Here is a 6,936-nt window from a genome sequence, read left to right as displayed (position 1 = left end):
ATGCTTTGCTCACAGCTTCTCTCAGCCACATTCAGATTGTAAGTTAAACAAGCAAACAAAGCGAACCAGGCTCATTTCAGGAAGTAGGTAGGGCGGCTGCCCACCGCTTTGTTAGACTTTGGCTTAGGTCTGCTCTTAAAGCTGCCTTGCCTTAGTTTCTTCTTAAGTAGGAAGGGGAAGAGGTTGCTCCTTTTAGTTACCCTCTCCAGCCAGCCTCTGCCACTCATGAGCCCAGGTGTGTACAGTATTCTCCCTTCTCAGTGGTAGCTTCTCCAGGTATGTGTGTCTCTGTTTCAGGCTGTTAACCCATTCTCTGCCTATCATGCTGCTGGGTTATAGCGCACACCTCTACAAGACCCCAGGGCTCCCCACTGTGGGAGCCAGAGAGGGACCTCATGAGTGACCCCAATGCCCTGTCACCAACATCTGTGAGTTTTGGGGTCACTCTTGTTTGATGTCTAGGTCTTAGGCCTTGCTGATGATGGCATCTGCCCAACACCAGAGCATCTGAGCTTACTGGCATCTCCCAACACTCCTGTGAGCCAGAGAGCTCCCTTTTACAGCTGGGGGAAACTGAGGTACAGGGTGGTTAAGGGACTTCTCTAAGATCAAACCAAAAGCCCATCCCAGAGATTCTAATGGCTGGCTCCAGTTCTGTGCTTGCTTTAAGCATAAATCTTTCTCTCTCTCTGGAGAGATTTTTTTAAATCCCTCCTCCCACCAGTAGCTTGCCCCCATTTCTTCCCTCCAAGACACTGCAGCTGGATTTCTGAACCTTAGCCCATCATTCGCAACAGCTGTAAATTTGGGACTATGTACAGTATCAGCTGTGCAGGCCCCATTGATAAAGCTAGAGTTATGGCTTCACTCAGATCTGCAGATAGGCTTCAGTGTGATGAATGCCTTCGTGGCTGGAGCCCATATATAAGAATTACCTGCTGTTGCAGAGGCCCCCATACTTTCTGGCCCTTATCTCCCTTCTGAAAGCAGAGACCACTTAATCACAACTCTATATACACTGAGAGTAAAACCCTCTGATTTACCTATATCCCTGTTCTCAGCTTGATCAGCTTTTGTGGTAGGACTAACCCTATGAATTATCTACAGGATATGTAGAATTGCAACTGCGTATTAAAAATGGTTCTTTGGTGACTCTTGGTAAATTATTTTCTCTGCAACTCTTTTAAAGGATCCTAGAGATCTGTTGGGTCATCTAGGCTCAGATTTTTAAAGGTATTTAGCTTCCACCACTATCCTTGGAAGTCTAATAGAAGTCTAATAATTCACAGTCTAATAGACCCTAGGTAACATTTTCAAAAGCACCTCAGTGACTTAGGATCCTAACTCCCATTTTCAAAAGGGATTTAGGGCCATATTTTAAAAGATGCAGATAGGCACTTAGTGGGATTTTCAGAAGAGCCTAGGTACCTAACTCCCTTTGATTTCAAAAGGACTTGGGTACCTAGATACCTTTTAAAAATCTGGCCCTTGGTGTGGTTTTTGGGCCTTAGACTCGTAAGTCATTTAGATGCCTTAAAATTTTTTGCCCCTAATCATTAGGGATTTTTTCAGTGCTTGGGTGTATACATTAACTGCAACACCATCATTAGGATTATCTAACTTTTGTGAACTCCAGTGAGAGGTTCCTTTATTTTTTACATGGGGAAAACCACATAAATGCAATGGTAAGGTTGCACAGTTAAGTACCTGAAAGTCTGGAAATGTGAAAGTTAAGGCTGAACATAAGTCTGCCCCTTCCAGGGTTGTCAACCAGCAAGAAAAGAAATTAACACACATGAATTGTCCCACAGGTGGGCTAAAGCTCTCCTCATTCAAAGGGCTTCTGTTAAGCTGTGGCCCTAACTAAGCTCACAGCCTAATATGGAGAAATAGACCCTGGATCAGCATCAGGCGCTCCCTTCTGTCAGGGAGGGGCTGTCAGGCAGCAGTCATCCAAGGCATTTTTGCCTTCAGGCAGTCCTCGCTCTAGGAGCCAAGGCCTCTCCTCTTTGGTCTGCCACCAACTGTGCTGTGTTTTCCTCTTTAACCTCCTCCCTCCAGGTCTGACATCTCTCACAGGTGTGGCTGGGCAGGGGTCACTGAGCCCACAACAGCTCATTAACTGGTGTTGCCCGGTGTGGGGTTTGTACACCCCATCACAGAAACTCACACTGAAGACAACAGAAGGAAGCTAGATGCAATGGGCCTGATTTCCTACTGTCTAGCCCATTGTGTAGTTATATACACCTGTGGGGGGAGAGAGGGTATAAGGCCCTGATCCTGGAAGATAGGAGCCTAAATACTGTTGTTTGAGGATCTAGGCCTAAAATACTACCGGGTCAGAATGCTAGCATTTTACACTTGCTTTTCACAGGTGTAATGGGGTGACAAGGGGCAAAGTGGAAGCTCTTACTGTGGTCTTGCAGGCTGTGCCTTTAAGGGCTCAGCTTCCCAGATTGAGAATATGGGCAGGATACTGTGAAGCTCTTGTTATGATCAGCCAGTTGGAACCAGACACAGAATAAAGCAGTTCTCTAGCAAGCACATTAAATACTGTGTGATCAGTGAACTTACTTCTATTCCGACCTTGATTCTTCCAATTAGCTCTCATAGGCAGACCCTGTGCCCACACAGAACCACAGTGTTTTCAGTGTGGCTTTGTGTGGCTGCAGGGATCTGCTAGTAACGAGCTAGTTGTGGGATCAGGACCTAAATCTTTATTGAGGCCAGCTCCCTTTGACAGTGCTATCTGAGTGTTTTACAACATTATAAAGAGGCAACAGATCATCTTGACCTAGATTCTTAGCAGCTTTGTTAAGGCAAAGCAGGATTTTTTTAAGCAAAGCAAAAGCACTGGTCTCAAATGAGGGCTGTGCCCAGGCCAAGTTTCAGTTGCCAGCTGTTCTTACTGTATCCCCGTTCAAAAAAAGTGTGGAAAGAATTTTTTTAAGTTGGAAAATTAGTTTCTTCTCCATCGTCTGTTGCTCAAAAAGCAACTGATGGGATTATAAAGAAGATCCACTTTAAAAGCTATCCTCTCCCAACACTATACAGGAGTGTCACCCAAGTCTTTCCATTATAGCTGCCTGTTTTCACATGCCCGTAATTTAAAAACAAAAATTCAGCCCCCAAAGATAAACGTCTTGGAAAGGGGGCGGGCGGAGGGACTGCACGTGTCTGTGTGTCAGAGAGAGAGAGAGAAAAAACAAGGGGTTCCAAAGCAAAGTCTTTTGTAGCCTTTTAGGGGGGCTTAAAAACATGTACGGCCCTACCTAATCACATGATATTTGTTTAATTGGAAGAGCCTACATGCTAAAGCTGATGAGATTTGGTGGAGGAGTACAGCTGCCCTGGCTTAGAGGCAGGTGTGCATGTTTAATGGGAATAGGGTGAGGGTCTATAGGAGATGCAAAGCAGAGAAATAAATACTAAATATATAGAACCTGATTCTCTGTTACTTGGTCTTTGTGCGTGGAGCAGGGACAGAAGTCGTAGGACTTAAGGTGGCTTTGTGAGCTCTGTATTCTGGGACTGTGCAGGGGCCTGTCTGGTCACCAATGTAAGTTAGAGCAGCCTATGGGCTGCTCTAACTTATGCTTTGCTTCCCATGTCCTCTTATGTGCCCTGGGAAGCAGAGAACAGCTGTAGAGCCGTGCACTCCAGCGATTTCCCTGACACATCTCAATCCCACCCCTACACCAGATACCAGAATCAGGGCCAGGATAGTGTCCTTATGCCATTTCTACACCAGGTGGTGCCTCTCCCCAGGGGGCATTCTGAAGGGGACCATTTTCACCCACTTTAAGGCCCTTTTATGCTGCCTTGAAAGGACCTTATTGTCCTTTCAGCTCCACCGAGTGAAAGAGAAAGCGGTGATGCTATCAAAGGAAGGGGATGAAACCGGTCATATAATTTAATGCTTTGGATAGTATAGCCAGTAACGTAGGTTGTTCAGGGCTTTTAGAATGATGAATTTCTGATTTAAAGACAATAGGTGCAGCTTGCCTTCTGGGTGGGCTGCTCGCCCCTGCTGATCTACGGGTGAATTCCTGCTTCAAGCTTCACAAGCGTCTCCTCAACTAATTGAGTTAATGGGCCTACCATATGTAACCAGGACCTGAAACACACAATAACAACCAGCTGCCAAGTCAAATTTTCTAATGAAAATAGATCCAGTCGTAAAAAATTTCATGCATAAATTCTCATTGTGAACGTGACTTACCCACCACGTCACCAGTAGTTCTGTGCCTATCTTCTGCATGTAACGTTCATTAATATACAGCTACTATGTAATTAGCATGACAACCCCCGGTCATTTTAGCCTTGGAAGAAATGGATTTTAAAAAACCAAACGTCATCATCATCACAGTTTTTAAATTATGCAACGAGGATGATCAGGAATTCTAACCAGCCAGACACCAAATGGAAACTTTTAGTCAAATTAATAGCAAATGACATGCCTTATTAATGGTGGTTGTAGAAATGCTGAAGATGGGTTTTGAAATGTGGCCTTGTTCAGATGGCACCCATCATTCTTCTTACATGGTTTCAAAAGCACCTGCTGAAGAGAGAGGTCCAGTGAAGGAGGAATTAAAGTGAAAATAAATGTACATAGCGAGTGGCCAATATTCTTTTGGTTAATCTAATAGTGCAAAACAATAGAACTAACAAGAGCTTTGAATATTGCTGATTGCCCCCTGCATTCAAATGGTGGCATAATTCTCCACAGGCTTGTCATGGTGGTTGCATCAGTTTCGCTTAAGGTGATTTTAAATCAATTCAGTTAAGCTGGTGCAAAAGGCTGTGTGTGGATACACTGATTTCAGTTTAAACCAGGCTTATTACAGTTTAGTTCAACCTGATTAGGAAGAGGTTTAAGTTAAACCAAAATAAGGCTCTCTCAAACCAAAATAAGAGTAGCAGCCTGACTTGGAGCAGAGACCTGCAGCAACTTGGCTGGGGAGCCAGGCTTTCTTGTCAATTTCACGGCGCCACTGGAAATTGACAAGACAGCCAATCTATGGAATGCAGTGTCTACACAGACACTGCCTCACCCTTACTACACCGACATAAGCCCTATGCCTCTTGTGGAGGTGAACTTATTATGTCAGTGTAGTAAGGCACTCACATAGGAGGGACAAGGCTGTAGTGAGTACACTAACATAATTAAGTCAATGTAAGCTGTTTTACCTCGACCTAACTGTGTAGTGTAGACCAGGCCTTAATTTCAGTTTAAGTTTGCATCTTTCTTCTATTTTTTGCCATGTATCCTCAGATAGCCATTTATTGTGATGTTTCTTCCTGAATCCCAGCAGCTCTTCACAAGTTTTAGTGAAAGAATTTAGATGTATACAGCAGGAATAAGGAAGATGTCAGAACAGACCACACACTAGTGGGTAGCTTAATAGAGAATAAAAATAAGCACAAAGAAGAGATATGAACAACAGAGATATCCAGGTCATAACATCACCAAGTTAAAACAGAGGGCAACATAACAAGAGTTTAGAACCACAGAATCATAGGACTGGAAGGGACCTTGAGAGGTCATCTAGTCCAGTCCCCTGCACTCATGGCAAGACTAACTTGGATCTAGACCATCCCTGACAGGTGTTTGTCTAACCTGCTCTTCAAAATCCCCAATGACGGAGATTCCACAACCTCCCTAGGCAATTTATTCCAATGCTTAACCACTCTGACAGTTAGGAAGTTTTTCCTAATGTCCAACCTAAACCTCCCTTGCTGCAATTTGAGCCCACTGCCTCTTGTCCTATCCTCAGAGGTTAAGAAGAACAATTTTTCTCCCTCCTCCTTGTAACAACCTTTTATGTACTTGAAAACTGTTAACATGTCCCCTCTCAGTCTTCTCTTTTCCAGACTAAATAAACCCTTTTTTTTCAATCTTCCCCTTATAGGTCATGTTTTCTAGACCTTTAATAATTTTTGTTGCTCTTCTCTGGGCCTTCTCCAATTTGTCCACATCCTTCCTGAAATGTGGCGCCCAAAACTGGACACAATACTCCAGCTGAGACTAATCAGTGCAGAGTAGAGCAGAAAAATTCTTCTCATGTGTTGCTTATAATTCTCCTGCTAATACATCCCAGAATGATGTTTGCTTTTTTTGCATCATTGTTACACTGTTGACTCATATTTAGCTTGTGATCCACTCTGTCTCCCAGATTCCTTTCTGCAGTGCTCCTTCCTAGCAGTCATTTCCCATTTTGCATGTGTGCAACTGATTGTTCCTTCCTAAGTGGAGGACTTTGCATTTGTCCTTATTGAATTTCATGCTATTTACTTCAGACCAACAGATACCAAGTGCTTGAAAATGAAGATGATGGAACAGTAGAAGACAAATGGAAATGGGTAAAGGAGAACAGCAATCTAGCAATTAATAAATGCCTCATGAGAAATGCTACATTTTAGTTACGGGTATTTTTAGTGAAAGTCATGGGCAGGTCACGGGCAGTAAACAAAAATTCATGGTCTGTGACCTGTCCATGACTGGTACTATATATCCCTGACTATCTCTTGGGATGAGGGACAGCCTGGGGGGTGGGGGCACTGCAAGTGCTCTGTGGGGGGGGAGGGCAGTCTAGGAGGGGTGGGTGGCAGCCCACGGCCTGGGACCCCCGCTGGTGCTGGGAGGATGGGGGTTGGTGGGGTTGGCAGACTCCCTACCCGGCTCTGCACCTCCCTGGAAGCAGTGACATTCCTCAGCTCCTAGGTGGAGGTGCGGCCACGCAGCTCTGCATGCTGCCTCTTCCCTGAGCGCCGGATCTGCAGCTCCCATTGACTGGGAACCACAGCCAATGGGAGTTGTGGGCGGGGTGCCTGCAGGTGGAGGCAGTATGCAGAGCTTCCTGGCCACGCCTCCCCCTAGGTGCCAAGGGATCTTGCCGCTTCCAGGGAGCCCCCCTGAGGTAAGCGCTGCCCAGA

This window comes from Natator depressus, chromosome 11, assembly GCF_965152275.1.
Source record: "Natator depressus isolate rNatDep1 chromosome 11, rNatDep2.hap1, whole genome shotgun sequence".
Taxonomy (NCBI): domain Eukaryota; kingdom Metazoa; phylum Chordata; order Testudines; family Cheloniidae; genus Natator; species Natator depressus.
Note: the sequence above shows the minus strand (reverse complement) of the source record.